Raw genomic sequence first — 27040 nt, forward strand, 5'->3', positions numbered from 1 at the left:
ACAGTGATACACTAGGGGTTTCTGTGGTGCCCAGCCTAAGACCTCATCAGACATCCATTTTCACAGGTGTATGCTATTAATGTTGTTCATAGATAGAACAAACATCCATTATATTCTATGAGGCTGTTCACGTCTCTGTGTTTTTTTGAGGACGGTGAGTATACACCACAAACAAAATTACAAATATACGTACATTTTTGATCCGAGTCACAGATCAAAATCACCCGCACAAGTCTCTTTATTGCCAGTGTACTTATCTGTATGCCAACCCAGTATTATATTAACATACTGGTCGCTCTGCTGCATTATTTGGTACGTAGGTGATTATGCGCCCATTCTGTTACATGGCACCTTTGTACTGTACATAGGCTTTATATGCGTTTTGTGTTGTTATGATATGTATTAAAGGGGTTTTTCCACAAACAAAGTTGATTTTAATCAATAGATTTTAGAAGGAAAATAGTATACAGACATTACAGTATGGGATCACAAATTATTCTTTCTGTAAGATAAAACATTGCTTAACCCCTTCACTCCCTGAACTTTTTCAGTTTTGCGGTTTTGTTTTTCACTCCCCTTCTTTCCAGAGCCATAACATATTTATTTCTTCGTCAATATGGCCATGTGAGGGCTTATTTTTTGCGGAACGAGTTGTACTTTTCAACCACATCATTGGTTTTACCATGTCTTGTACTAGAAAATGAGAAAAAAAAATAGCTGACATGTCCCGGAAAAGATGTGGGCTCACCGCTGGAGCCCACATAAAAACGGGGGATACCTACATCAGCGTAAGATTACACCCGATGTCGGCAAGGAGTTAAAAACAGGAAGGGAAATGTTTAACCTCACAAAAAGAATCAGCTGTGATCCCCTGCTGTCCTGTCTGTATACTCTTTTGCTTCCTCCCCTGCCCAGGAGCTGTGGTATGATCAGACCATGTCCCTGTACAGTCAGACACAGCCATTACATAGTACACAGCAGGGGCACAGTTATAAGATTATCTCAGCAGAAAAACATTGTTTTTAAACACATCCACTTGTGGAATTTATAATTATTCAAAGGTCTATTGATTAAAATGAAGTTTGTTAGTGGGACCATTCCTTTAATACATTTTGGAAAAGTATTCTAGAGAATACATTGGTTAATCATCCCCTATATTTCCTGTTTGGTAAATGTTGTTCTATTTTGAGTAGTGGAGTTCATTTCCAGCACTTACATTGATGATTGTGTTGCACTTCTAACCTTTTTAGTGCTGCAATATAAGAGATTTATTCCATTTTTATTGTCATGTTTTTCTAGTGCTTTTACTTTTTACAGGTTTCCAGTTTAGTCAGCATTGAGTTTGATGGACTACATCGAACTGCCATGTGACCCATGTCATTAATAAAATGGTGACAGAGGGCTGGAGTCAGGAATGTTTTTTTTAAAATAAAGTATTTTTATTTTAGAACACTTTATTACAGCAATAGTAATGTATCTGACAGACAACTTTCCACTCCTATCACTGGCACTTAGTATCATCCACTGTTGAGTTTTGTCACCAAAAAGTTGTTCTCTCTCCTTTTTTTTTTTACAATGTGCCTAAGGGTATGTTTCCACCTTCAGGATGGCCGGCGGTTTGGACAGAGCGGCAAACCTGCTCCGCCCTAAGCCCCGGCCCCTTCTGTGACGTGATGATGCCGGATGTGTTCATTGCACACATCCGGCATCATCACACCCCACACATAGGGCCCTGTGATATACCTTGTGGTGGTGCAGCGTCGCCGCAAGGTATACGGACATGCAGCGATCTTAAAAGACGCGCAGCATGTCTGGAATCGCAGGGCCGCCGGGTGCGTGTTACCACTCATAGTGGAGACGGGATTTGATAAAATCCCCTTCACTATGCTGTAACATCTGGACACTGCATGTTTGACGCTGCGGCTCTGCGCAGCGTCAAACATGCAGCGTTTCCTGCACATGGACACATACCCTTTGAGAAAATAGGAAACTAATTGCTACCTACCTGCCTGCTTTGCACAGATCTCTGAAGGCATAGAGTTGTCACTGATCCCTCCTGTCGGTGATTCTGCTGCTCCATTTCAGCAGAGCAGCTGTTTTTCTTCCACTCTGCTCTATTGATGGGGTATGACTGCCAACATCATGCTCTTAGCTGCCTAACGGAGGTCAGTTGGTTGTCAATCAGTATGAAGTTGGAAGTCACGCCCCGTCAACAGCACAGCCCTGTTGATGTGGAGCAGCAGAATTTCTGGCAGGAGCAGTTAGTGACCGCTCTGAACCGACACCATGTAATACAGGCAGATAGTTAGTTGCCTCTGGTAGCAAGTACCTGCCTACCTGCTCTTTTTCGTTTTTGCGTTTTCATTTTTCGCTCCCCTCATTCCCAGAGCCATAACTTTTTTATTTTTCCGTCAATATGGTCATGTGCGGGCTTATTTTTTGTGGAACAAGTTGTACTTTTGAACGACACCATTGGTTTTACCATGTCTTGTACTAGAAAACGGGAAAAAAATTCCAAGTGTGGTGAAATTGCAAAAAAAGTGCAATCCCACACTTGTTTTATGTTTAGCTTTTTTGCTAGGTTCACTAAATGCTAAAACTGACCTGATATTATGATTCTCCAGGTCATTACGAGTTCATAGACACCTAACATGTCTAGGTTATTTTTTATCTAAGTGGTGAAAAAAATTCAAAACATTGCTAAAAAAAATGCGCCATTTTCCAATACCCATAGCGTCTCCATTTTTCGTGATCTGGGGTCGGGTGAGGGATAATTTTTTGAGTGCTGAGCTGATGTTTTTAATGATACCACTTTTGTGCAGATACATTCTTTTGATCGGCCGTTATTGCATTTTAATGCAATGTCGCGGCGACCAAAAAAACGTAATTCTGGCATTTCAAATTTTTTCTTGCTACCCTGTTTAGCGATCAAGTTAATGCTTTTTTTTATTGATAGATTGGGCGATTCTGAACGCGGCGATACCAAATATGTGTAGGTTTGATTTTTTTTTTATTGTTTTATTTTGGATGGGGCGAAAGAGGGGTGATTTAAACTTTTATACTTTTTTATTTTTTCATATTTTTAAAAACATTTTTTCTTAACTTTTGTCATGCTTCAATAGTCTCCATGGGAGGCTAGAAGCTGGCACAACTAGATTGGCTCAGCTACCCCATTGGGGTGGAGCCGCATATTCATCACTGTAATGAGCAGTACCACGTGACCGCTCACACAGGACAAGCTGCCGGTGCTGAGAGGAGGCATCGCGGGAGCTGGGTGAGTATTTCTCTGCAAGCGGGCGGGTGCACGGGGGGTGGGAGGCGAGAGGTGACCCCAAAATTTATTTTTAACAAAAAAATTAAAAAACCCTTGATTTTTCATTCCTTCTCTCCAGCGAACGCTGCTGGGGAGAAGGAATGAATGACGGCTTCAGCACCAAAAGCAGGGGACAGCACTTAACTGTAGCGCTGTCTCCTGCACGGTCCATGTGGTCCTCAGTCAGCACACGGGCGGCACACGGCTGCCCACGTGTGCCACACTGATGTGCCACGTGAGCACACGGACACACGGACACGGATAACTCCGGTACCAGAATTATCTGGACGCGTGAGACTAGCCTAACTATGAAAACACAGGGGTATTGAAAAGGGCCAGGTTAACTTCACAATTGGACCATTCAGTGCGACAGACCACCTCGGAAGTGACTGCTGGCTGATGTTTTTAGGGTATGAAGGGAACAATATCCATCAACCTTCCCATCCTGACAGGGTCAGTTTGCTGTTGTCATTTTTACCTAGGTTTGCTATGTAGAATGAGAGGAAACCAAATTATTTTTGTTTTCTAACTCTTCATTTATGCAGAATTGAGCCTCCTGCATTCCATTATACTTGGACAATTTATTTCTATTTCTTTTGACTAAAAGAAGGTTTGTTGCCTTCTTGAGACCCTAATTATGTTTTCAAGAAAACACAGGAATAAATATTAACAAGTAAAACAATCTAATTTATTTATTTACTAATTTTTTTATGTGGGTCAACACATTTTCATAAACAGTCAATGCAATACCAACACCAGAAAACTGAACATCTCAGGATGGGAAGTTCCTTAGATGCTGGTTACTTTCTAATCTGAAAATAGTAGCGCGCAGCCGCCCTGGGCACAAACTATCACATTGGATGGTCTGTTTCTGGGGGTAACCAACTACTTCCCTCTTCCCCTGGTGCATTAGGCAGTAAGCCCTAGTGATAATAATTTAAAGGTGTTTTAATTTATTACTAATGCTATTAAATGTTTTTTAAAAAAATAATAATAATTAAAAAAACAAACAAAACAACACTACCCTACACCATCTTTCTTTGACCATTTTATTAACCAACTAGATCCCATGTTGGTCCAATGTAGTCCACCAATCCAATGTAGTCTATATACAGTAGTGATATGAAAAATGAAAGAATCTTCGATATTTAGATTCACATGCTTTATCTTAATGCACACAGCGCTGTCCTCCTTTTTGTTGCAAACTTTAGAGTTTTTATTTCTATAGTAAATGGGTGATGGGCCGCAACAATGATGTTTTCTGGTTCTAAATTACAGAATTGCCATCTTTTGGTCACCACCTTTCCTTTAAAAAAATACAATAAAAATAGATCAAAATCTCAAATATAACCCAGAAGTTTTTTTTTCTTTTTTTATATCTCTCCACTAAAATAAAAAATAATTATACAAGTTTGGTATTAACATCTTTACTAAACAATGAACAACATAAAAAAAATCAATTGCGGAATTGCTTTTTTTATATATACCATTTCCCTTTATTTGGAAATTTTGAATTTTTTTCTCATTATTCAGTACATTATATGATAAAATGAGTGTAATTAACCCTTGTCAGGCTGCATAATTTTACAACCTTAACAGGCTGCATAGGTACAATTGTACCTTCACATATACCTCCACTGTGGGAAGACTTTACTTGGTTTCAGAAACTAAAGTTCATTCAGCTACAAATGTTATGCTGATATCTATTGTTCAGTGTTGTTACTGGTCACTTATGTTGCTGTCAATTAAGTTAATTCAAACTGGGAGTGGCTTCTACTTGTCTTCCTGCCTCCCTCCTCTCATTAGCCATTTTGCTGTTCATCTCATTGCTGTGAGCACACATTTCTAGGCTTGTGAAGTCTTCAATTTCTTGGAAACGAAGGTAGGAAAGTCTCACAGCATCTAACAGCCAGTTATACCTTTATTCTCATTATGTGGGGACAGAACAGTCAAATTGTCTTTCAGCCTGGACTTGGCTTACATATATTTTGTATGAAACTTATCACTATAGGTATAATTTTTATACAAAAAATGGATAATAATTAGTATCTACATATTGTTTTACGATGTTTTATTTATATTCAGCACAAAATACGAAGCCAAAATTCATCTAGCAAGTCATCATGAGTGATAGTAATGCTGGATCTAGTTTCCGCCATAATCCAAGAAAACGTGTTTGCAGGTTAGTATAATTTTGTGAAAAGCCAATAATGTAGTATTTCGGAAAATTATTTATTTTACATTTTTTCATATTTACAGATTTACGTCTGACGAAATAATGCGAATGCTAGAAGAATCTGATTCTGAGCATGAGGATGAACCATATGTTGCATCTGATGATGAAAACTATGTACCACAAGTGGATGTTACTGAAGAAGATTCAGACATTGAACAAGAAATGGTCATAGAGCATGAAAATGAATACGAATCAGACGAAAGTGTTGAGGATGATTCTGTGCCTCAAAGTGCAGGCGACATTTGGACTGCTAAGGATGAAACTCAATGGTGCAGTAATCCACTGCCAAATGCACAAACAAAATCTCGTAATGTCCTACGACAAAGAGGTGGCCCTGCAGCAATCAGCAACCTATATACAGCAAAAGAGCTATTCAAGTCCATCATGACTCCCGAGATGTGTGACATCATATTACGGGAAACGAATCGAAAGGCCAAGAGAGTTTGTGATGCTTACAACAACGAACTGGTACAACGTTTTCCTGATTCTTCCAAACGGCCACCACAAAAAACATTCAAGCAATTTACTGAAACTGAACTTCATGCATTTTTGGGCATACTGATTGCTGCTGGTGTGCACAGAGCCAACAAAGAGAATCTGGAGGAAATGTGGAATGTTGCTGCTCTGCCTCTTATACGTGCAGCCATGTCTCGTGACCGCTTCAAGATGATACTCAGATTTATCAGGTTTGACAACGAAAATACACGTGCAGAACGTGTGCAAACAGATAAAGCTGCACCAATACGGGACATCTGGACAATGCTGAACAGTAATCTGGAGAGAGCCTACAAGCCATATCATTGTATCACCGTCGACGAGCAATTATTTCCATTTAGAGGTCATACTAAATTTACCCAGTATATACCTTCAAAACCAGCTAAATATGGCATAAAGATTTTCTGGGCTTGTGACTCATCAAATGCCTACCCTTTACAAGGTCAGCTCTACACTGGGAAACCAACTGATGGTCCTCGACAAGTAAACATTGGAGAACGAACAGTATTGGACCTAGTGAGCTCGTATAAAGGCTCTGGAAGAAATGTCACCACCGATAACTTCTTTACAACCATGGAACTAGCTAAGGTATTGAACTCCTGGAACATGACACTAGTTGGTACAGTGAGAAAAAACAAAAGGTTCCTACCTAACAACATGCAGCCTGGCAAAGAAAGGCCTGTAAACTCGACAAATTTTGCCTACAATCATGATGCAACAGTCTGTTCATATGTACCAAAGAAGAACAAATCAGTCGTGCTTCTATCATCTATGCACATGACGGGAGAAGTTGAAGAGACACTAGCAGCCAAGCCAGAGATAATAAAATACTACAACATAACAAAAGGTGGCGTTGATGTTATGGATAAAATGTTGGGAGAGTACACTGTGAAACGACGAACATCACGTTGGACTTTGGCATTTTTCTACAATATGATTGATGTCAGTGGGTTAGCATCCTACATCATCTACAGAGAACACAATCCAAGCTTCAGGGCAAAGGATCAACGAAGAAAGTTCCTGAAAGATCTCGCAAATCAGCTGTGTATGATTGCAATTGAAGATCGTAGTACAAACAAAATGATAATGAGAAACCATTTTCTTCGAGGTGCAGTAGAAATGGTTCTTGGACGATGCATTGTGGTAGCATCGCAGCCAGCAGCTGGCCCCAACATACCTCATGGTAGTCGTGGACCCTCCCCTGTTGTTGGTAGTTGCTATGTCTGCAGAGACCTGAGGCGAAAACAACGCAAGACTAGAAAGTCTTGTGTGGTTTGTGTGAAACCCATTTGCGATGAACACTCTGTAGCAAAGCCAACATGCATTACTTGCAAAGAAAATCAATAAAAAAAAGTTTCTTACATTTTCTTTTATAATGTAAATGAACAGTTTTTTACTTGTTTATAATAGTTAAATAGCATTATCATTAAAAAAAAATTTATGCTTTTTCCCTTGCATTATCTTCATTCAAAATATATGAGGTACATTTGTACCTATGCAGCTTGTTATGGATGCAAAAAGATCTCGACCCCTTATCTCGGAAGCGGGTGGAGATATTTTATTGAAATTTGGCCAATATATTCTGGACCAAAAATGTAGAGATGTCACGAAATTTCAGCCCTCTACGTCTTTTCAAAAAAAAGTTATTGCAATTTTAAAACGGAATAGTTACAATTGTACCTATTCAGCCGGATAAGGGTTAAAAACTACAACATGTCATGCAAAAAAAAAAAACCCTCGTAGAGCTTTATTGATAAAAAAAAAGTTAAGGCTCTTAAAAAAGGGGAGGAAAAGAGAAAGCTAAGAAAAATTGGCCAAGTTTTTAAAAAATTTATGCGAAAAAACCCCCACAAAAGTCACATTACATTGTATTTATATGCGGTCTGCTATTCCATGGTGGAATTTTCTGAGTCTTTTTTTTTTTAAGCTACATCTTCTAACTTCGGTCACATTTTTGGTGGCCTCATTTTTTATTACTGTATTCAGAGTGCTCCTTCAAAGGATATTAAGAACAGTAATGCCTTTTACTTTGTTATGAAAAGGCTCATTGTATTCCCCATAACAAGGTCACATATAATCCAATTATTTCCACAGTATCATTATGTTAGTCAATAATACTTCCTCACTATTTTCCTGTAAGAAAAGCAGGAGTTCAAAAGGTGCATGAAATGTCTTCATAAGTACTGAATTTCTAAGCAATAGAAGGAGAACATCTATTCCATTATTGTTAGGAAATGTAGCAATGCCATGGTGCAACATAGATCTACATTGTTGAAAGCTCCTGAAGTGCGGAGCATATAGGTAGACTCCAACATTAATTAAAGAAGCACATTAAAGGCTGACTATAAAAGAAGTTAACGACAAAATAATAATAGATGCCTGAGCTTCTACAATCTACAGAAAGGTGCTGTTCGGTAAAGTAATCAATGATTATGAGCTGCTGGAAGTTGTAGAGAGTAGACTATCTGTACAACGAATGTCAGATGATGGTTTCCCCAATCGATTTCTCTAGTGTCTCCTCAAATGAGAAATTAGCATTAGGTAACTAGTTGCAGTTTTGGAATTTTTCCTACTAGCAGTTAGAGTTGAGCAAAAAGATTTGTAGGACAATGGTCCAGTGGACACGTTGGTATTCCTTGGTTGCCAGACCAGAGCCCTGATGATCTTCTCCTAAACGCCAGCATCTCTTCTGATTGGTAAAGCATGCCCACGTCTTCGTTGTAGAGCAAAATGCACATGACTTTGCACCAGGTTTATTATTCGGAAGAGATGTCAGGTATCTCAGCATATAAGGGGAGGTTCGCATGGCTTTGCATCGAACTACCGATGTGACTGCTGGATTAGGCTTGACCATCTTTTTGTTCATCTCTACTAGTGAAAGTTAATAGTAAAGACCGGCATTCGCGTTTCAAATGATTATTTGACATTTATTCTATCAGAAGCATCATACAAGTGTTTAAAAGGCTCAGGGTGAGCTGAAACGCGTCACATGTATGATGCGTCTGATTAAATAAACTTCATGTAATCGTCTGAAGGCTCAGTGTGAGCTGAAACGAGTCTATATAAAATGCTTCTGATGGAATAAACTTGGAATAATCATTTGAAGGCTCAGTACGAGCCAAAACGCGTCACATATATGATGCTTCTGATTAAATAAACTTCATATAATCATTTGAAGGCTTAGTGTGACCCAAAACGCGTCTACATAAAATGCTTCTGATGGAATTACCTTGGAATAATCATTTGAAGGCTTAGTGTGAGACAAAATGCGTCACATATATGATATGCTTCTGATGGAATAAACTTTGTATAATCATTTGAAGGTTCAAAGTGTGCCGAAACGCGTCTACATAAAATGCTTCTGATGGAATAAACTTTGTATAATCATTTGAAGGTTCAAAGTGTGCCGAAACGCACTTATATAAAATGCTTCTGATGAAATAAACTTTGTATAATTATTTGAAGGCTTACTGCGAGCCAAAACATGTCACATATAAAATGCTTGCGATGGAATAAACTTCGAATAATCATTTGAAGGCTCAGTATGAACCAAAATGCATCACACATACAATGCATCTGATGGAATAAACTTTGAATAATCATTTGAAATGCGAATGCCTGTTTTTACTATCTACTACAAATAGGGATACCATACCTAAACGCGAGCACCACACCATATTTCGAGTGCTGACTGGATCATTCCTGGTCTACTAGTGGAACTAGGACGTGGATTACAGAACAGAAGATTATTTTGACCAGGACCAGAAAATATTATAATAATGTTATTAGCATTCATTACGATTGCCTATGTAGCACAGCAAAATTCACTGCACTTTACATTCATGGCCAAAAGTATTCACACCCCTGCAATTCTGTCAGATAATACTCAGTTTCTTCCTGAAAATGATTGCAAACACAAATTCTTTGTTATTATTATCTTCATTTAATTTGTCTTAAATTAAAAAACACAAAAATAATTGTCCTAAAGCCAAATTGGATATAATTCCACACCAAACATAAAAAAGGGGGTGGACAAAAGTATTGGCACTGTTCGAAAAATCATGTGATGCTTCTCTAATTAGTGTAATTAACAGCACCTGTAACTTACCTGTGGCACCTAACAGGTGTTGGCAATAACTAAATCACACTTGCAGCCAGTGACATGGATTAAAGTTGACTCAACCTCTGTCCTGTGCCCTTGTGTGTACCACATTGAGCATGGAGAAAAGAAAGAAGACCAAAGAATTGTCTGAGGACTTGAGAAACCAAATTGTGAGGAAGCATGAGCAATCTCAAGGCTACAAGTCCATCTCCAAACACCTGAATGTTCCTGCGTCTACCGTGCGCAGTGTCATCAAGAAGTTTAAAGCCCATGGCACTGTGGCTAACCTCCCTAGATGTGGACGGAAAAGAAAAATTGACAAGAGATTTCAATGCAAGATTGTGCGGATGTTGGATAAAGAACCTCGACTAACATCCAAACAAGTTCTAGCTGCCCTGCAGTCCGAGGGCACAACAGTGTCAACCCGTACTATCTGTCGGTGTCTGAATGAAAAGGGATTGTATGGTAGGAGACCCAGGAAGACCCCACTTCTTACCCCGAGACATAAAAAAGCCAGGCTGGAGTTTGCCAAAACTTAACTGAAAAAGCCTAAAACATTTTGGAAGAATGTTCTCTGGTCAGATGAGACAAAAGTAGAGCTTTTTGGGCAAAGGCATCAACATAGAGTTTACAGGAGAAAAAAAGAGGCATTCAAAGAAAAGAACACGGTCACTACAGTCAAACATGGTGGAGGTTCCCTGATGTTTTGGGGTTGCTTTGCTGCCTCTGGCTCTGGACTGCTTGACCGTGTGCATGGCATTATGAAGTCTGAAGACTACCAACAAATTTTGCAGCATAATGTAGGGCCCAGTGTGAGAAAGCTGCGTCTCCTTCAGAGGTAATGGGTCTTCCAGCAGGACAATGACCCAAAACAAACTTCAAAAAGCACTAGAAAATGGTTTGAGAGAAAGAACTGGAGACTTCTAAGGTGGCCAGCAATGAGTCCAGACCTGAATCCCATAGAACACCTGTGGAGAGATCTAAAAATGGCAGTTTGGAGAAGGCACCCTTCAAATATCAGGGACCTGGAGCAGTTTGCCAAAGAAGAATGGTCTAAAATTCCAGCAGAGCATTGTAAGAAACTCATTGATGGTTACCGGAAGTGGTTGGTCGCAGTTATTTTGGCTAAAGGTTGTGCAACCAAGTATTAGGGTGAGGGTGCCAATACTTTTGTCTGGCCCATTTTTGGAGTTTTGTGTAAAATGATCAATGTTTTGCTTTTTGCTTCATTCTCTTTTGTGTTTTTTCATTTAAGACAAATTAAATGAAGATAATAATACCAAAGAATTTCTGTTTGCAATCATTTTCAGGAAGAAACTGAGTATTATCTGACAGAATTGCAGGGATGTGAATACTTTTGGCCATGACTGTATATATATCACTGTTCAATCCAAATTTCTCAGTTTTTTTGAATGGGGGGGGGGGGAGTCAGAGTACCCTGAGGAAACCCACGCAGATGTTGCCCTTGTCAGATCTGAAATCAGTGCTGAAAATAACAGTGCTAACCACCAGGCCATTGTGCCAAAGTAAGGCTATGTTCACGAGTTGCGTTTTTGCTGCATTTTTCTCCGCAAGTAAAACCTGCTCTCTTGGCAGTAAAGAAGCTACTTACCAAAATAAAAAACAGGTTTTGCTGAGATGTTGCTTTGTTTTTGCTATGTTTTTATTGCTGCGTTTTTGCTGTCTCTTGTGTATGCTGATAAAGTATAGCGGACCAAAAAAAGCATGATTTAACTTCCTTAGATTTTTGCACCAAATACATAGCAAAAACTGATACCTGTGTTTTTTTGCTGCGATTTTGCACTTTCTTGAACTTTACAATTGTATCCTGTGAGTAAAAGTTTTCCAAATCAGTCAGGAAAATAAAACTAATGTGTGTGCATGAGATTTCTGAAATATATAGCAAGGTCATTGAAAAAAATGTCTGAAGGAACAGCCATGTAAGTAGGGGTAATGTAGAGTTGTAAATTCCAGCGCAGATACTCCTGATTAGCTCTTGTGTTAACTGTTTATATATAAATGGACTTTCTGTGTTGGGTTAATAAAAGGTCTAAAAAAGGAAATGAGAAGTATAGTTATTATTTAACGAAACACAAATGTGGGTTTTTATTGTAAGTGCTCTTTTTCCCTCACGCTTCTCCTTACTCTACCCAAATATTGGACCTAATGATTTTTTGGGATTGATCATGAACATGCTAATGTAATATCACAAAAGCATTTTTCAGCCATATGATATATTTGCACATTGTCCAGAGAATCGATTCCTCATATATTTACTGTGATGTTTATATTCCGAGTCGTCAAGCTTAAATCAATTATCATGCGAGCTAAATTAAACTTCCTTCCAAAATGTCATTTTCTCCAGGAGATGATTCTTTAGAAATGAAAGCTTATCGTCATAATCTTTTCTTTTCTTGAATGTATGTGGGAGTTGAAATTTACATACATTCATGAATTAAGATGAGCAAATTTCTTGCCAGACTTTTATGTATTCGGATGTATTGAGCGAAACGACCATGTTCTGGAAAACAGGTAGAAGAGCACTGATGATGCTTGGTGCCATGTACATTATCAGACTGCCAATCCTAAAGGAGATTTCCAGGGAACAAAAATTATTCTCTGGTTAAATTTGTCCAGAGCTTTTTCTCTTGTTTAAAGGGAATCTGTCAGCAGGTTTTTGCTACCTCATCTGAGAGCAGTGTAATGTAGATAAAAAGATTTATAATGAGGCAGAGCTGAGAAAGCTAATCCCGCCCACACCCGGCTCTCTGTGTACAAAGTCCATAGATAGTGAGCTGCTTATTACAGGAGGGGGCATTGCCAGACTCGTCTGGCAATGTTAATCTCTCAGTGATAAATCCTTCACATTTAGTGACCAATAGCTCGCACTTTGACAAGTGACACATACCTGAATTCTGTGTTTCTGTCTCTATCTTCTGCTGTCTTCAGATTACATAGCAAAAAATGCTAACTCCTGCTTCTTGCCTGAGTAATTCCTTGGGAGGGGGTTTATTCCGCAATACAGCTCTAGAAACAGATATTTTGTTTCCTGCAAATTTGTATGATCTTTTCCAACAGGGTGTGACTCACAGGATTCTTTTGGCTGCTCTTGTAGTGCACCTGTCTCAGTTTTGTCAGGGCTCCTCCTCCTTCCACTATCATCACTGCTCTCTGCTGTGCTCCACGTTAGGTTTTTTACAACTGGCCCAGTGAACTTACATGACGTCATCTTCCTAGGTCTTTTAAGCCCCATTTGGATGCACCTTAGTGACTGAACATTAAGCCAGAACTGTGTCCTACAGACCTGTATTTCAACTCTGACTTTATCGAAGTCCTCGGTTCCCATGTTCTCCTCAGACTTTTGTGAACTCTTCGTCATTCGTCTTTCCTCCCACCTCTCATCTAACTCTCTGTTGTGAATTCCGTTCTCGAGCTCCCTCCTGTGGTCATGAATGGTACTTCAGTGAGTTCTGTCCGTGGACTCCCTCTGGTGGCTGTGAGTGGAGCTGCTGGTTCTGAGATTCCTTCTCCAGCTGCCCTCGTTTAGGGCTAGGCTGGATTCTCTATTTAACTCCACTCAGATCGTTACTCCATGCCAGCTGTCAATGTTCTAGTACTGGTTCAGATCACTCCTGGATCTTTCTGTGGACCTGTCTACTCCAGCTCAAGCTAAGTTCCTGCTTGTTCATTTGTTACATATGGTTTTTCTTGCTAAGTTCTAGTCCAGCTTGCTAACATGAAACTATCTGGCTAGCTGGAAGCTCTGGGGATGCAGAGTGGCACCACCGCATCGTGAGTCGGTGCGGGGGTATTTTTTGCACACTCTGCGTGGTTTTTGTAGCCTTTTGTGTTGACCGCAAAGATCCCTTTTCTATCCTCAATCTGTTTAGTTAGACAGGCCTCTCTTTGCTGAAACCTGTCTCATCCTGTGTTTGTGATTTCCTCTTATCTCACAGTCAATACTTGTGGGGGGCTGCTTTTACCTTTGGGGAAATTTCTCTGAGGCGAGTGAGGCTTTGTTTCCTTTCTTTAGGGGAAGTTAGCTCTTAGGCTGTGAAGAGGCGTCTAAGCAGAGTCAGGCACGCTCCACGGCTATTTTTAGTTGTGTTGATAGGAGTAGGGTTTGCGGTCAGCAGAGTTCCCATTTCCCCAGAGCTCGTCCCGATTCCGTGTTTAACTATCAGGTCATTTCTGGTGCACCTAACCACCAGGTCCATAACACTCTCTCCTTGATAACCTCCAATCTGGCTTCTGCCCCCACCACTCCACCGAAACTGCTATGACCAAAATTACTAATGACTTACTCACAACCAAAGCTAACAGACAGTTCTCCATCCTCCTCCTTCTTGACCTTTCCTCTGCTTTCGACACAGTTGACCACCTCCTACTGCTACAGATTTTTCTTCCCTCGGCATCAAAGGCCTTGCCCTGTCCTGGATTGCCTCATACCTTTCTGACTGCACATTTAGCATTTCCACTCCCACACTACCTCCTCACCCTGCCCCCTCTCTGTTGGAGTTCCTCAAGGCTCTGTCCTAGGGCCTCTACATTTTTCCATCTATGCCCTTGGCCTAGGACAACTCATAAAGTCCCATGGCTTCCAGTACCACCTATATGCGGACGACACTCAGATCTACCTCTCTGGCTCAGATGTCGCCTCTCTTCTGTCCAGAATCCCGGAGTGTCTGTCAGACATATCCTCCTTCTTCAACTCTCGCTTCCTAAAACTCAATGTAGACAAAAGCGAACTCATCATCTTTCCCCCATATCGCGTATCCCCCCTACCTGATCTATCTATTATAGTAAACGGCATCACGCTCTCTCCTGCACCTGAAATGCGCTGCATTGGGGTAACTCTTGATTCTGCCCTGTCCTTCAAACCACACGTCCAAACTCTTGCCACCTCCTGTCGCCTCCAACTCAAAAATATTGCCAGAATCCGTCCCTTCCTCAGCCCACAATCTACTAAAACTCTTGTACATGCCGTCATCATCTCCCGCCTCGATTACTGCAACACCCTCCTCTGTGGCCTCCCCGCTAACTCCCTTGAACCACTCCAGAATGTCCTCAACTCTGCTGCTCTGCTAATCCACCTCTCTCCTCGCTACTCCCCTGCTTCACCCCTTTGCAAATCCCTCCACTGGCTCCCAATTCCCCAACGAATCCAGTTCAAACTACTAACACTGATCTACAAAGCCATCCACAACCTGTCCCCTCCCTATATCTCTGAATTAATCTCCCACTATCTTCCCTCACGTAATCTTCGATCCTCCCAATACCTCCTACTCTCCTCCACACTTATTCGTTCCTCACACAACCGCCTCCAAGATTTCTCCCGAATATCCCCCATCCTCTGAAATTCCACACCTCAACACGTCCGATTATCCACCACCCTCAGATCCTTCAGACGGAACCTGAAAACCCATCTCTTCAGGAAAGCCTATGCAGCGCCCCAGAGTCCTGGTCGTTGCAGTACTGTGGCTCCGCCGCTATGGGGAGCTATGGTGCGTCCGATGGCACTGAAGGAGTTCATCTGATCAGGTATCACAGACACCAATACATTTCACAGCCGGGCCTCCGGGGGGAGCTAAGGGTGCTATTCATTAGGCCACTCCCCACCATAGTGGGTAAACTGGGGGTCAGGCAGGAAGTTAGATCAGAAAGCTGACTGGGTTGGAACCAAGCAACACCTTGTGGCAGAGGGTGTTGTAGGGGAAGATACAGTAGGGTCTCTGTCAGGGGTGGGATCCTGACAGAGGCTTGGCAACGAGAACGAACGTAACGGGACCGTGCCTGCTCCGGGTAGCGGCGGTGCCCAAGAAAGGATTAGAAGAGAGATAGATTGTGCTGAGTGAGAAACGGGATCACGCAAAGGAGAAATACCAGTAGGAGTCGTGCTGTAAGACCGAAGCAACATCCTACTGAGGCGCACTACCGGTGGCCGGAACGCCGAGGGAGTAGAATAACATTCGGCTTCAAGCAATACTCCAAACAGCGGCAGGACAGTCAGTCTCAGGCGGGCTGACTAACTCAAATCACCTATGAAGTCTTGGGAGGCAATTGTGGGAGAGGGGCGTCTCTAGGGTCCCGGAAGAACTCCAGGCCTACCCGTCAAACGGGTGCCGTTCCTACCCGAACCTCAGGGAGGGACGGAGGATTAGCAGAACATCATCTAATCGAGTTGTGAGGGAACATCAGAAACAGACACAACAGTTGTGGGGTACTTTCCGTAAGCACAGCAGGGAAGGACTACAACACATAGCGCTAGGGGGAAGGCACAGATTTCCTCCTGTGAAGAGAACTCTGGAAGTGCCATTGGACCGGCCGGACTTGCGCAGCCTGGTGAGCCGTATTCTGGATTGAGGACTCAGAGATCTTCAGTAAAGAGGTAAAGAGACTGCAACCTGGTGTCCTTGTTATTTATCGCGACTTACACCCCACAACTGCACCGTTACAACACCACTTATTTCACCGGACGTCCCCCACTGACAGACAGGGCCACGGACCGGGTCTAGCCACCGTGACAACCCCAGGACTGAGACCTAGAGGCCCGGCTCCGGGTACCCCTAGGCCCTGCGGCGGTGTGGGGGCGCTCCAACTTGGCGTCACGAATAGGATCTACTTAAGCCTGAGGAATCAGGTCATGTGTGCCTTGGAACTGTGATTTGTTGTGCTTGGACTGTATTTTATTACAAAGACTGTGTGCTGCGCCACTTGCCGCCAAAATCCGCCGCCATTGCAGCGCTGAGGAGAGCGCCGGAAGAGAAGAGGGGCGTGGAGTAGGCGTAGACAAGCTAGAGAGCGCGAAGAACAATGGCCACCCAGTCTAAACATTTCTTGGTCCTGAGGACGTGTCCGTCAACAGCCGAGGTCCGCCTCCTAATCCTGTTTGGAGGGTGGAGACCATGGAGACGGGGCCGCCCACGAAAGAGACCGCGGGAAGAGGATACCGAGGGAGGAGAAAAGATGGCGACACCGAGAGTACCGCGTGGGACTGATCCGATCCAGCCTGAGGCTGCACCGCCCGACACAGCCCCAGATGCGCCAGCGTTGCGGGAGCTGACCCTTACGGAGCTACCGATGGGCCGATTCCCCTTGCCGCCGTCGGCGGAGTGTGTAGCTGCAGCCGAGGCCCGCCAGCTAGCGTGCCGCGTGGAGGCCGAGGCCCGCGTGCTCGCTCGGCTGGGCCAACCCACGGAAGTCCGTCTAACTCCGGTGTCCCCTGCTCCTCCTGACCCGGCCGTGGCTGAAGGTGCGCTGCAAACACCAGGCCTGAAGATTATGCCAGAGGCCGAGCACCTGCGGCGCTTGATGGCTGCATGGCGGAACCGACCGCAATCGGCAGCCCAGATTGATTTGGCCACAGTTGCGGAGATCCCATCGTCCAACTGGGGTGTAGTAGTCTCCTTCAACCCCCGATATGGACGAGGGGTTATCCAGGAGATCGGGGAGCCTGTTGTGAAATTGGATTTTGGGCTCCCCCGGTGGCCACTGGTGGAATTGAACTGGTGTGCATCATCCTCTCTGTTCACCTGTTTCCATCAGGATGTGGGAGTCGCTATTTAGCCTTGCTCCTCTGTCACTTCCATGCCGGTCAACATTGTAATCAGAAGCCTTTCTGTGCATGTTCCTGCTGCTAGACAACTCCCAGCTAAGTTGGACTTAGTCCTTGTTTGTTTTTGCATTTTGTTCCAGTTCACAGCTGTAGTTTCGTTTCTGTGTCTGGAAAGCTCTTGTGATCTGAAATTGCCACTCTGATGTTATGAGTTAATACTAATTTCAGGATGGTATTTTGATAGGGTTTTCAGCTGACCATGAAAGTGCCCTTTCTGTCTTCCTGCTATCTAGTAAGCGGACCTCAATTTTGCTAAACCTATTTTCATACTACGTTTGTCATTTCATCTAAAATCACCGCCAATATTTGTGGGGGCCTCTGTCTGCCTTTCGGGGAAATTTCTCTAGAGGTGAGCCAGGACTATATTTTCCTCTGCCAGGATTAGTTAGTCCTCCGGCCGGCGCTGGGCGTCTAGGGATAAAACGCAGGCTACGCTACCCGGCTACTGTTAGTTGTGCGGCAGGTTTAGTTCATGGTCAGTTTAGTTTCCATCCTTCCAAGAGCTAGTTCTTATGTTTGCTGGGCTATGTTCTCTTGCCATTGAGAACCATAACAGTTTGACCGGCCTAAAAGGGTTAAATTAATTGACAGAGAAAGGAGAGAAAAGAGAAGTCTGCTGAAGATTTTTTTTTTTTTTTTTTTCTCAGTTCTGAGTGTGCTTGCAATTGAATCTCTTGCAAGTCTGCCTATATTGCAGCCTTTCTCTCTCTCTCTCCTTCTAATCCTGGAATGGCTCTGTGTTCACCTGTTTAAAATGGATATTCAGAGTTTAGCTGCAGGTTTGAATAATCTCACCACGAAAGTTCAAAACTTACAAGATTTTGTTGTTCATGTTCCTATATCTGAACCTAGAATTCCTTTGCCTGAATTTTTCTCGGGGAATAGATCTTGCTTTCAAAATTTCAAAAATAATTGCAGGTTGTTTTTGTCCCTGAAATCTCGCTCTGCTGGAGATCCTGCTCAGCAGGTCAGGATTGTGATTTCTTTGCTCCGGGGCGACCCTCAGGATTGGGCTTTTGCATTGGCTCCAGGGGATCCTGCGTTGCTCAATGTGGATGCGTTTTTTCTGGCCTTGGGGTTGCTTTATGAGGAACCTCAGTTAGAACTTCAGGCGGAAAAGGCCTTGATGTCCCTATCTCAGGGGCAAGACGAAGCTGAAATATACTGCCAGAAATTCCGTAAATGGGCTGTGCTTACTCAGTGGAATGAGTGCGCCCTGGCGGCGAATTTCAGAGAGGGTCTCTCTGATGCCATTAAGGATGTTATGGTGGGGTTCCCTGTGCCTGCGGGTCTGAATGAGTCCATGACAATGGCTATCCAGATCGATAGGCGTCTGCGGGAGCGCAAACCTGTGCACCATTTGGCGGTGTCTACTGAGAAGACGCCAGAGAATATGCAATGTGATAGAATTCTGTCCAGAAGTGAACGGCAGAATTTTAGACGAAAAAATGGGTTGTGCTTCTATTGCGGTGATTCAACTCATGTTATATCAGCATGCTCTAAGCGTACTAAGAAGCTTGATAAGTCTGTTTCAATTGGCACTTTACAGTCTAAGTTTATTCTATCTGTGACCCTGATTTGTTCTTTATCATCTATTACCGCGGATGCCTATGTCGACTCTGGCGCCGCTTTGAGTCTTATGGATTGGTCCTTTGCCAAACGCTGTGGGTATGATTTGGAGCCTCTTGAAACTCCTATACCCCTGAAGGGGATTGACTCCACCCCATTGGCTAGCAATAAACCACAATACTGGACACAAGTAACTATGCGGATTAATCCGGATCACCAGGAGATTATTCGCTTTCTTGTGCTGTATAACCTACATGATGTGTTGGTGCTTGGATTGCCATGGCTGCAATCTCATAACCCAGTCCTTGACTGGAAAGCTATGTCTGTGTTAAGCTGGGGATGTAAGGGGACGCATGGGGATGTACCTGTGGTTTCCATTTCATCATCTATTCCCTCTGAGATTCCTGAATTCTTGACTGAATATCGTGACGTTTTTGAAGAACCTAAGCTTGGTTCATTACCTCCGCACCGGGAGTGCGATTGTGCCATAGATTTGATTCCGGGTAGTAAATACCCTAAGGGTCGTTTATTTAATCTGTCTGTGCCTGAACATGCTGCTATGCGAGAATATATAAAGGAGTCCTTGGAAAAGGGACATATTCGTCCTTCGTCATCTCCCTTAGGAGCCGGTTTTTTCTTTGTGGCTAAGAAAGATGGCTCTTTGAGGCCGTGCATTGATTATCGGCTTTTGAATAAAATCACGGTTAAATATCAATATCCATTGCCACTGCTGACTGATTTGTTTGCTCGCATAAAGGGGGCCAAGTGGTTCTCTAAGATAGATCTTCGTGGGGCGTATAATTTGGTGCGAATTAAGCAGGGGGATGAGTGGAAAACCGCATTTAATACGCCCGAGGGCCACTTTGAGTATTTGGTGATGCCTTTTGGTCTTTCAAATGCCCCTTCAGTCTTTCAGTCCTTTATGCATGACATTTTCCGTGATTATTTGGATAAATTTATGATTGTGTATCTGGATGATATTTTGATTTTTTCGGATGACTGGGACTCTCATGTCCAGCAGGTCAGGAGGGTTTTTCAGGTTTTGCGGTCTAATTCCTTGTGTGTGAAGGGTTCTAAGTGCGTTTTTGGGGTTCAAAAGATTTCCTTTTTGGGATATATTTTTTCCCCCTCTTCCATCGAGATGGATCCTGTCAAGGTTCAGGCTATTTGTGATTGGACGCAACCCTCTTCTCTTAAGAGTCTTCAGAAATTTTTGGGCTTTGCTAACTTTTATCGTCGATTTATTGCTGGTTTTTCTGATGTTAAACCATTGACTGATTTGACTAAGAAGGGTGCTGATGTTGCTGATTGGTCCCCTGCTGCTGTGGAGGCCTTTCGGGAGCTTAAGCGCCGCTTTTCTTCCGCCCCGGTGTTGCGTCAGCCTGATGTTGCTCTTCCTTTTCAGGTTGAGGTCGACGCTTCTGAAATCGGAGCTGGGGCGGTTTTGTCGCAGAGAAGTTCCGATTGCTCCGTGATGAGACCTTGTGCTTTTTTTCTCGCGTAAATTTTCGCCCGCCGAGCGGAATTATGATGTTGGGAATCGGGAGCTTTTGGCCATGAAGTGGGCTTTTGAGGAGTGGCGTCATTGGCTTGAGGGGGCTAGACATCAGGTGGTGGTATTGACTGACCACAAAAATCTAATTTATCTTGAGTCCGCCAGACGCCTGAATCCTAGACAGGCGCGCTGGTCGTTGTTTTTCTCTCGGTTTAATTTTGTGGTGTCCTACCTGCCGGGTTCTAAGAATGTTAAGGCGGATGCCCTTTCTAGGAGTTTTGAGCCTGACTCCCCTGGTAATTCTGAACCTACAGGTATCCTTAAGGATGGAGTGATATTGTCTGCCGTTTCTCCAGACCTGCGGCGGGCCTTGCAGGAGTTTCAGGCGGATAGACCTGATCGTTGCCCACCTGGTAGACTGTTTGTTCCTGATGATTGGACCAGTAAAGTCATTTCTGAGGTTCATTCTTCTGCGTTGGCAGGTCATCCTGGAATCTTTGGTACCAGGGATTTGGTGGCAAGGTCCTTCTGGTGGCCTTCCCTGTCTCGAGATGTGCGAGGCTTCGTGCAGTCTTGTGACGTTTGTGCTCGGGCCAAGCCTTGTTGTTCTCGGGCTAGTGGATTGTTGTTGCCCTTGCCTATCCCGAAGAGGCCCTGGACGCACATCTCGATGGATTTTATTTCGGATCTTCCTGTTTCTCAGAAGATGTCTGTCATCTGGGTGGTGTGTGATTGTTTCTCTAAGATGGTCCATTTGGTTCCCCTGCCTAAGTTGCCTTCTTCTTCCGAGTTGGTTCCTCTGTTTTTTCAAAATGTGGTCCGTTTGCATGGTATTCCGGAGAATATCGTTTCTGACAGAGGTACCCAATTCGTGTCTAGATTTTGGCGAGCATTCTGTGCTAGGATGGGCATAGATTTGTCTTTCTCGTCTGCTTTCCATCCTCAGACTAATGGCCAGACCGAGCGGACGAATCAGACCTTGGAGACATATTTGAGGTGTTTTGTGTCTGCAGATCAGGATGATTGGGTTGCTTTTTTGCCTTTAGCTGAGTTTGCCCTCAATAATCGGGCCAGTTCTGCCACCTTGGTGTCTCCCTTTTTCTGTAATTCGGGGTTTCATCCTCGATTTTCTTCTGGTCAGGTGGAATCTTCGGATTGTCCTGGAGTGGATGCTGTGGTGGAGAGGTTGCATCAGATTTGGGGGCAGGTAGTGGACAATTTGAAGTTGTCCCAGGAGAAGACTCAGCTTTTTGCCAACCGCCGGCGTCGGGTTGGTCCTCGGCTTTGTGTTGGGGACTTGGTGTGGTTGTCTTCTCGTTTTGTCCCTATGAGGGTTTCTTCTCCCAAGTTTAAGCCTCGGTTCATCGGCCCGTACAAGATATTGGAGATTCTTAACCCTGTGTCCTTCCGTTTGGACCTCCCTGCATCTTTTTCTATTCATAATGTTTTTCATCGGTCATTATTGCGCAGGTATGAGGTACCGGTTGTGCCTTCCGTTGAGCCTCCTGCTCCGGTGTTGGTTGAGGGCGAGTTGGAGTACGTTGTGGAAAAAATCTTGGACTCCCGTGTTTCCAGACGGAAACTCCAGTATCTGGTCAAATGGAAGGGATACGGTCAGGAGGATAATTCTTGGGTGACTGCCTCTGATGTTCATGCCTCCGATTTGGTCCGTGCCTTTCATAGGGCTCATCCTGATCGCCCTGGTGGTTCTGGTGAGGGTTCGGTGCCCCCTCCTTGAGGGGGGGGTACTGTTGTGAAATTGGATTTTGGGCTCCCCCGGTGGCCACTGGTGGAATTGAACTGGTGTGCATCATCCTCTCTGTTCACCTGTTTCCATCAGGATGTGGGAGTCGCTATTTAGCCTTGCTCCTCTGTCACTTCCATGCCGGTCAACATTGTAATCAGAAGCCTTTCTGTGCATGTTCCTGCTGCTAGACAACTCCCAGCTAAGTTGGACTTAGTCCTTGTTTGTTTTTGCATTTTGTTCCAGTTCACAGCTGTAGTTTCGTTTCTGTGTCTGGAAAGCTCTTGTGATCTGAAATTGCCACTCTGATGTTATGAGTTAATACTAGAGTCTTAAAGTAATTTCAGGATGGTATTTTGATAGGGTTTTCAGCTGACCATGAAAGTGCCCTTTCTGTCTTCCTGCTATCTAGTAAGCGGACCTCAATTTTGCTAAACCTATTTTCATACTACGTTTGTCATTTCATCTAAAATCACCGCCAATATTTGTGGGGGCCTCTGTCTGCCTTTCGGGGAAATTTCTCTAGAGGTGAGCCAGGACTATATTTTCCTCTGCCAGGATTAGTTAGTCCTCCGGCCGGCGCTGGGCGTCTAGGGATAAAACGCAGGCTACGCTACCCGGCTACTGTTAGTTGTGCGGCAGGTTTAGTTCATGGTCAGTTTAGTTTCCATCCTTCCAAGAGCTAGTTCTTATGTTTGCTGGGCTATGTTCTCTTGCCATTGAGAACCATAACAGGAGCCGCTACAAATCCACGTGGACCGGAAGGAGGTCGAGCACTGCGGAGGAAGGTGTGCCCGCGACCTGGAGCCCGGTGATGCCGTGACTTACACCCGGTGGAGGAGAGCGACAGGTGAAGCTGGCTGGATGGCACGGGGCGTCCAGCGAAGCGTTGCGCTCCAGGCCGCCGCTGAAACAGCTGATGATGAACCTCCTGCCGAAAAGGCCAAAGAACCCGATCCGGTAGAGCAGCAGAGAACCCGGACCCACCATGTGCCGTGGGGGCGAGCAGGATCCTCGGTGAGGAGAACATCACAGCGGGGGGTCTTGTCGTTGCTGGGACCAGAGTCAGTTCCTGGTGAGGCAGCGCGGCCCGTTGGCCTGGTGAGGCCCGGAAGAAAACCACCTGCTGCGCCAAAAGAGTAAGCATGACTGCTTTAAGAAAATGTAAATAGTTCTTTCCTTTAACTGTTTGTTTACTGTTGCTGCTAAACCCGTCCAGGGTTAACTCCTTATGGATCCCTTTGTTGACTCGGGATCCTTGTTGTTTTGTTTATTTTTTCTAAGTTTTTGAATCAGTCTTAAGAACTGCAGTAATCATGGACCGTGCATGATACAAACTTTTCCTTGTAAATAGTTCGCACCTTATTAAAGGCGCTTCCTACTGGTTTTACTTAGAGAAGGACTCTTTGTGAAGATACCACACTGGAACCTTTGCTGAGTAAGGACTGGTAGCTTGAGAAGAAATGCTACCTCATAGAGACTTGGTCCCTTCTTAAAGGGGATGTTCAATTGTTGCACTTAAACGGTGATATTGCTTTAAGACGGGTAGCAATAATGTTTGATGAAAGAAAGTGATGATAATGTGTACATGAGAAAGTTATATGTATCCAACCAGTTAATTGTGAAGAAATGATGATGATATTTCTCGGAAGAAAAGGAATGATTGATAATGTTGATAGAAAGTGGGGATAGAAGGTAAACCCTGAGTCCTCCATAGAAAGTTAGTTTATTGTAAAGAAAGAGTTAATAATGTGTTACAGAGGACAGAAAGTGAACTCGTAGGGGTTAGGTAGTGAGTCCTCCTAGGAGCTATACGTAGATGGCTCAGTGCTTCTAAAACTGAAAGTAATGTTATGATCTATACTGTGTATAGAAGTCGAAAAGGCAGTAGGCCCTGGCTGAACGGGGCGGTCCTGTAACAGAAAGGAGAGGCAGTAGGTCTGGTGCCGATAGGGCCGGCGGTCCTGCAGATTTAAAGAAGGAGAATGAAAAAGTTAACTTACCTTATAATGTGATTATAGGAAGGTCTTTGGTGGATACAGAGTGTATGTCCTTAAAGACAATGTTAAAGTATTGTTCAGCAATTTTTGCACTTAGTAGAATACCCGGTTGGGTAACAGGAGTTATTTATAGCCTGTAATTTATAATGTTTAATGTTTAACCATGTTTTGCAACGTTCAAGTGTCCTCACCTCCCATAAAGGGAAGCTTGTTCAAGTATACGTATTGTTATTTGCACTCAACAAAAATTGTATGTCTTTTTGCTAAACTTGTATTGTTGTTTTCTTCCCAGTCCCGGAGTACTGTGTTTAACCAGGGGGGAGTGCAGCGCCCCAGAGTCCTGGTCGTTGCAGTACTGTGGCTCCGCCGCTATGGGGAGCTATGGTGCGTCCGATGGCACTGAAGGAGTTCATCTGATCAGGTATCACAGACACCAATACATTTCACAGCCAGGCCTCCGGGGGGAGCTAAGGGTGCTATTCATTAGGCCACTCCCCACCATAGTGGGTAAACTGGGGGTCAGGCAGGAAGTTAGATCAGAAAGCTGACGGTTGGAACCAAGCAACACCTTGTGGCAGAGGGTGTTGTAGGGGAAGATACAGTAGGGTCTCTGTCAGGGGTGGGATCCTGACAGAGGCTTGGCAACGAGAACGAACGTAACGGGACCGTGCCTGCTCCGGGTAGCGGCGGTGCCCAAGAAAGGATTAGAAGAGAGATAGATTGTGCTGAGTGAGAAACGGGATCACGCAAAGGAGAAATACCAGTAGGAGTCGTGCTGTAAGACCGAAGCAACATCCTACTGAGGCGCACTACCGGTGGCCGGAACGCCGAGGGAGTAGAATAACATTCAGCTTCAAGCAATACTCCAAACAGCGGCAGGACAGTCAGTCTCAGGCGGGCTGTCTAACTCAAATCACCTATGAAGTCTTGGGAGGCAATTGTGGGAGAGGGGTGTCTCTAGGGTCCCGGAAGAACTCCAGGCCTACCCGTCAAACGGGTGCCGTTCCTACCCGAACCTCAGGGAGGGACGGAGGATTAGCAGAACATCATCTAATCGAGTTGTGAGGGAACATCAGAAACAGACACAACAGTTGTGGGGTACTTTCCGTAAGCACAGCAGGGAAGGACTACAACACATAGCGCTAGGGGGAAGGCACAGATTTCCTCCTGTGAAGAGAACTCTGGAAGTGCCATTGGACCGGCCGGACTTGCACAGCCTGGTGAGCCGTATTCTGGATTGAGGACTCAGAGATCTTCAGTAAAGAGGTAAAGAGACTGCAACCTGGTGTCCTTGTTATTTATCGCGACTTACACCCCACAACTGCACCGTTACAACACCACTTATTTCACCGGACGTCCCCCACTGACAGACAGGGCCACGGACCGGGTCTAGCCACCGTGACAACCCCAGGACTGAGACCTAGAGGCCCGGCTCCGGGTACCCCTAGGCCCTGCGGCGGTGTGGGGGCGCTCCAACTACAGCCTACAATAACTATTCTGCCGCCTCACCAACCGCCCCAGCTGCCGCCTCGTCACCGACCACCCGAGCTCTCGCCACGTCACCGACTACCTGAGCTGCCGCCACATCACCGACCACCTAAGCTGCCACCTCACCACCACCAGTGCTGCAGCACACCAACCTCCTGTCTCTTCCCCATTTTCCTGAAGAATTTAAGTCCGCAAGGACAGGGTCCTCTCCCCTCTGTACCAGTCTGTCACTGTAAATTTGTTTACTGTTAACGATATCTATAACCCTGTATGTAACCCCTTTTCACATGTACAGCACCATGCAATTAATGGTGCTATATAAATAAATAATAATAATAAAATTCCTGCTGCTTAACTTCCTTGCTGTATGCTTCTCGAACTATTATTGAAGTCTGTTTGCAGTACCTACATCAGCTGCAGTTTAACCCACTACCTACTGTGAACATCCTGAATTGTTATCGGAGACTATTCGCATTACCTAAACTTGCGTGCCTGCTTCAGACTTGCCATCTGCCTACTTCTGTCCAACTACTACTGTGGCTTACAGCGTTTCCTGCATTACCAGTTGGTCTGCTGTTCACATTGTCAGTTTTCTGAAACCTTATTGTACCATGTATCTGATAGTCAGCTGTGCTGATGCCCGGGGTCCATGTGTCCACCCTGACCTGTGGCGTTGTGGATCCTCCTCACTAGATGATCCTAACCACTCTGTATTATTATCCTGTGAGCAACACCCCCTTGGTAAAAACTATAAAAAGTAGCACTAAAACCAGGAGTGGAAAAATCAGAGGGAAGGTCCAGTTGTGTGAAAAAAGTGTTTTTGTCTCCTTCTTGATTTCCTGTTAATTTTCCATGTTTGTCACACACAGTATTTTTCGGACTATAAGACGCACTGGACCATAAGACGCACCCCAAATTTTCAGAAGAAAAATAGGGGAAAAAAATTAATGTGTCAAATGGGGTTCCATCTTACAGTCCAAAAT

Source organism: Ranitomeya variabilis, chromosome 1 (genome assembly GCF_051348905.1).
Source record: "Ranitomeya variabilis isolate aRanVar5 chromosome 1, aRanVar5.hap1, whole genome shotgun sequence".
Lineage (NCBI taxonomy): Eukaryota > Metazoa > Chordata > Amphibia > Anura > Dendrobatidae > Ranitomeya > Ranitomeya variabilis.